This window comes from Etheostoma cragini, chromosome 2 (assembly GCF_013103735.1).
Source record: "Etheostoma cragini isolate CJK2018 chromosome 2, CSU_Ecrag_1.0, whole genome shotgun sequence".
NCBI lineage: Eukaryota > Metazoa > Chordata > Actinopteri > Perciformes > Percidae > Etheostoma > Etheostoma cragini.
Genome location: NC_048408.1, coordinates 9,229,746 through 9,235,560, shown reverse-complemented (window position 1 = coordinate 9,235,560; position 5,815 = coordinate 9,229,746). Strand labels below are relative to the sequence as shown.

Genomic DNA, 5,815 nt, shown 5'->3' with positions numbered 1-5,815 from the left:
AGCAGATGTGCTTTAAGTGGCTTTTCCGTGCAGGTATACTGCACTGTATGCTTGAAAGAATTTCTTCTCATTTCCTTTTTCCTGTTTGTCATGCTCAGTGGCCTCAGCTGGTCTGTCTTGAAACCAAGAAGGTGCACTGTACGTGTGTTGGGTAAAAAGTCAAGTCAATCTTATAATCACGTTTGTCTCCAAGGGCTTCACAATGTGTACAAGATACTGTGGTGGAATTTTCCAGAAACACCATGTAGTGGTATGATGAGACTAAAGGGAAAGCTTAGACATCAGATGATCGTAGGTCACAGGACAGGGGACGAGAGTATTTATCCAGTCTCTGATGTCCATACCTGTTCTGTCCTTGCCTCCCTGTCTCAATCAGGGAGCCTATGTGGACAGCTGCTTGATAAGAGACTGTTTTGTTTCAGGACTATTTCCTTTTGGAGGTCGGTGCAAGCAGTGTATCAGGGCCAGACATAGTTTCTCATGCATCCCAGAACTATGCTCAAGGTGACCACCTTTTCTCTGGCGCCATCGATATCTTGAGATATCACATACTTGATAGTTGGGGCTAGGGATATAAACATCACAAAAGGGCACAGGAACACGGAATGTTGGGACAGCACAGTACAATAACACAGCTTGGTTATACTGTACTGCTTGCTTAATTGTCTCCTCAATTTCATGAAATGCTCCTGTGTAGTTCTTCAGTCTCCCTAACGTTCTTCACATATGTGAAATGAGTTGTGCTGCTCCTGAGTGTTTTCTTAAAGTGCCCATATTATGCTTATTTTCAGGTTCATAATTGTATTTAGAGGTTTTATATCAGAATAGGTTTACATGGTTTTATTTAAAAAAAACACCATGTATGTTTTGTACTTCACATTGCTGCAGCTCTTCTTTTCTCCCTGTGTTGATCTCTCTGTTTTAGCTACAGAGTGAGGCATCTCACTTCTATTTAATCTTTGTTGGGAGTCGCACATGTGCAGTAGCTAGGTAAGTACTACTAGCCAGTCAGAAGCAGAGTATGAGGTTTTGCCACACTAGCAGCTAGGTGAGTATTATAACGTGTGTTACAAAGGGATGCACGTTTGTCACAGAAGTAAAGGCTGGATTACAGTAGAGCTGTTTGAAGCAGTTTGTCAACAGAGTTTTCTGTAGGAGATGGTAACTACCTTTGGAGTGGACGTTGGGCTTTTTAACTTTGTAAACCTATAACATGCAGACAAAAAAATATAACACAATAAAGGAAAGGGAAAAAGCCTTAAAGCATGATATTAGCTCTTTAACACATGTGTGTTGTGTATATATTACACTCAATGTGGTTAAAAAGCACTTTTATCAATTACATACAGTATAACCAAAAGTGTTTAAGTGGTATTTATCAGTGTGGGAGAAGCTGCAGGATGACATCCTGAAAAAATAAACAACTATGGAAAAATGCAGATTGTGTATCAGCTGATAAAATTTAAAAAGACGCCTTTAACTGCATCTTTAAGCTGTCCAGGCTTAAAATCTTTGACGCAGTCATCATATTGTAACACTGGTAACTCTTTTACTGTTTACTGCATTACATTTCAGGATGCAGGTATAAGTAAAAAGCACAGTGACAGCCTTTTCCACTGAAACTTGGTCCACTTTAATGACTGCCACAAAAGTTGGAAAACAGAACACTGAAAACAAACATGATGCATCCCTTTTTTTTTTTTTCATTTAAGGCACCGCCAGTCTAAACGACTGCTAACACTAAAGGCAATGTGCAAAGTGTAATGTAGTTCCTAGCTAAAGACAAAAGGAAGGGAATTTGAAACTATGGATGGATGGATGGAGTTAGTGAATTTGAAAGGTGCTGGTTGGCAGATTATAAAAATCTATTATTACAATTTCATTTGTCTACTCTAAATTCTTAATGGATTTTTAAACAAGAGTAGGTATGACTTTGTGTTGACAAGTGTGATGCAGGAGAATTAAAGATCAACTAAAACATTCATGGTGCATTTTGTCTGGGTGTTGAGTCACAGCTTTTAGCTTCATTTAATTCTGGTTGACAGATGTGCAACATTAACAGTTTCCAATGGCACTGCGCTAGCACATCTGTAGGTCTTAACTAGAGGTCTGTAGTTAGCATACATGCGCTAACACACACAGACACCCAGACAGGGGCATTGTCTTATCTTGTGTCACCAGAATGTACGGTTGGCAGATATATAGCCCAGTGACACAGTCACATTGTTTCCCCATTTACTGCTGCTCTTAGTGCAGCCCTTTTTCTCTGAAACATGTCAATTTGACCCATAAAACATTAAAGATTCAATAGGATTAGCACTCAAAGTTTGCTAAAGTTTGCAAAAATGTCTTAAAGCTGCCTGAACTAAACCCCTAAAATAATGTTAATATATCGCTATCGATACCCCATTTGACCAGTAGACTTTAATCTATGGTTTTCAAAGATGCTCCTGTTCGTTGAGACTTTTCAAAGCGGGAAGGAAGGAGGGAAGATGTGAAATTAAATGAGGGGATGTTCAGGCTGAAGTTGTGCTCTGCTGCTGTAATCTCTCATTATCCTGTCTCCAGTGGTTGCTTTAGATTAACACGAGAGAGTTCTTTTAATTTAAAGAAGAGGGTTCTGTTACCATCTCCAGCATTGAAGGCATGTAAAGCCCCTGATTCCACTAAAGGCTCGAAAGTACTACATACAGTACACACTGCACTATATAAAGGTGTGCAGCTGCTGCTTAATCATTACAGCCTCTTAGGTACGCTAGTCTTAGAATTTAAGGATTCTGTCGTGAAACTAGTGTTGATGAAATGGTGCGATTACCAGGGTCACCATGGACATAAGCCTTACTGACAGACCATCTGCTGCTGAGAGGATTTAAAGTACAATACATGCTGACAACAAACAAACTGTATCTGTCTGCTCACACATAAACATCCTTTATTATGATGATATAGTGTTTTGAGTCTATTGAGTCAACACAGTCTGTGTAGCATTCAGCCATTTAGAACTAAAAAAAGAAACCATATAAGGTTTAAAAGGTTACTTTTTTCACTAGTCATATATTGTGTTCCCAGAATGCACAGTTGGCAGATATACAGCAAGTGACCCATTCACATCCTTCATTCAATTCAATTTTATTTATAGAATCAAATCCTAACAAGGGTTATCTCGAGACACTTAACAGATAGAGTAGGTCTAGACCACGCATTCATAATTTACAAAGCCCCAACAATTCTAGTAACTCCCCCCAGAGCAAGCAGTACAACAGTGGCGAGGGAAAACCTCAGACAGACACGGGCTTTAGGTAGGCAGAGTCTGACGGTGCCGGTTGGGGGTGTGATAAAACAGTGGCAATAATAGTCACAATAAAGATAATGGAACAGTGACTACAAATGGTATTCATAGTAGTGTCATAGTAGTGTCATAGCAGGGCATTACAGGTTGTAGCGTGGCATAGCAGAGCATAGGTGGACGTAGCGGGGTGCAGCTGGGCACTGCAGAACGTAGCAGGGTGTAACAGGGATAATTGAAGAATTCTCCGACGTGTGTAAGATGTGATCAGACAGTTGGATGAGAATATTGAAAGAACTCTAATGTTTGTGTGTGAAGTCCTCTAGCCCAACCATCAAGCCAAAACTCCAAATGGTCCAAATCTTTGGTTTTTGACCAAACACCATTACCCTCAGCTGTAGTTTGTGTTTAGTGCTAATTAACATTAACATGCCAAAACACTAAACTAAGCATTGGTGCTTTGACTCTTGCATTATGGTTTGTTTACACATTAAATCAATGAGATCTATGTTCTAGCTCTGTATTTAATGCAGACATTTGAGCACAATGGCTTTTCTCATCTAAGTTGAATAAGCATATTTCCTGAAAATGATTCAGTGCATCAGTCTAAAAAGACTAAACTCTTTTACTGCAGATACTTAGATTGCAGCAGTATAACAAACCTTGTAGTCTATTTGAATTTAAACAAGCTCTTGAATCCCAAAACAGTTCTCACTTTGAGTTATAAGATAGTTATCCTACATATCAATGTATAAAGAGCAATCAAAATTATTTAAAATAAAAAACACTCGCACGACAAGAAAATCTCCGTTTAAGTTGCTGATGTAAAATAAAGTGGCTGTGCATGAAAAGAGCAGCAATAAACTGTCGGGAGACGTGACTCTCTCAACTTGGTAGCACAGCGGTGGACCTGCATGTGACTGGACTCTTGGACTTCTGACCTGACAAACTGAACCACACTTTCAAAAATGTTCAGGCGAAGTAAGACAAACAGTCGAGTTTCTATAGGTGCTAACAAAAAGCAGTGGTGGAGTGTAACTACTACATTTACAAGGACAAATATATTGGCCTACAAATACAGCTGAAATGATTAGCTGATTTAACTCAGAACTGTTTTGATCGTTTCCACTTTCTAAAATGTGAGTTATTTTCTGCATTGAGTACTTTTTTAATTTTAATACTTTAAGTATATTTAACTGTTAATAACATTTTGAATGCATGGCTTTTTTTTTAACAGAGTATTTTCACAGTGTCATATTAGATCTCAAGGATTTGAATACTTCTTCTACCGCAGCCAAACAGAAACCCCTCATTATCTGAAGGAACATGATGTGGAACATGTGACAGAGTCACCTGCTGGTCTTTGGTTGTTTACATTTTGAAAGCGGTCTTCTGACTGTGCAGGGTCAGTATTGTGCAGGGTGACATGGCATTATGTGTGTCACTGTGCTAGAAACAGAGAGATGGTAAAAACAGCTGAGGTCAGTGCTCTGGAAATAGCAGTGGGACAAACACCAGAGGGAGACCCAGAGTCACGTTCAAGCCACTGAAGCCACTATGTCAATCCAAACTTCAAATAAAGCTAAAAGAACAGTTTGATAATGGTTCCCTCTTCATACTGGTGAGTGAAAATTTGCCGGTTTCAAAATTACAGCTTGCCCTTGAGCCTCTACAGACAACATTTAAAGTTAATCATTGGTCAAAGTTGTATTTTCATTGTTGGAGGATGAGTTATGGGAGCTGTTGTTTTATTACAGCGACAGTAAGTCAGTTGGAGATGCTGTTTTTGCTTTATGGGGATGTGGCTTTGAACAGCTAAGCAACAAAAACAGGTTAAGTAAAGTGTTGACTCTTCAGTGTGTTTTAATGTGTTTGTGCCCCTGAGCTATTAGTGTCTTTACTTTTGTTATTTTGATACAGGCCTTCCAGAGATGTAAAGGGTCCTGCTGGCTTCTGTGAAAGTAGGTGGCTTAAAGCCCCAAGCCTACATTTGAAACCATGCTTGTGTCGCGGCTCTATGAATGGCTATGTAGGTCCGTTGGTTAGTTTGTCCACCACTTCTGTCCTGACTCAAATATCTCAACAACTGCTGGATGGATTGCCAATACATTTTATACAAACATTCATGGTCCCCAGAAGACGAATCCTAATGACTTTGTTGATCCCTTGACTTTGTCTTTCACTACCACCAGAAAGTTTAAAATTGTGGTTATGAGTACAATGTCTCCTATTGGTCAACTATTGGATGGATTGACATGAAATGTGGTACAGATGATCATGTCCCCCTTTAGATTGAATTGTAATAACTTAAAACATTATGTGGCGCCACCGTCAGGTCGAAGTTGTCCAAAATACATGTACAAAAGTTAAGTTATCTACAAAACTGACATACCCGGCCTTAGGAAACATGCTAACCTATTAAACTAAGACGGTGAACATGGTTAACATGTATACTTGCAATGTTGTGATTGTTAGCATGGTAATGTTAGCTTTTAGCTCAAAGCACCACTGTGCCTAACAGAGCGGCTA

The 5,815-nt window shown here is 39.3% G+C and overlaps 1 protein-coding gene across 5 annotated transcripts in view; it reads left to right on the top strand.

Annotated features, from left to right (window-relative positions):
• trim2a (tripartite motif containing 2a) overlaps positions 1-5,815 on the top strand; it is a 36,530-nt gene that overhangs the window by 11,683 nt on the left and 19,032 nt on the right. Inside the window, exon 1 of one of the 5 annotated variants that reach the window (XM_034887719.1) lies at positions 4,889-4,907. The exons of the other annotated variants lie outside the window; for them this stretch is intronic. The gene's annotated coding sequence lies outside the window, so the exon portion shown is untranslated. Of the gene's footprint in view, positions 1-4,888; positions 4,908-5,815 lie in introns of those variants that run through there. 5 annotated transcript variants of the gene reach the window in all.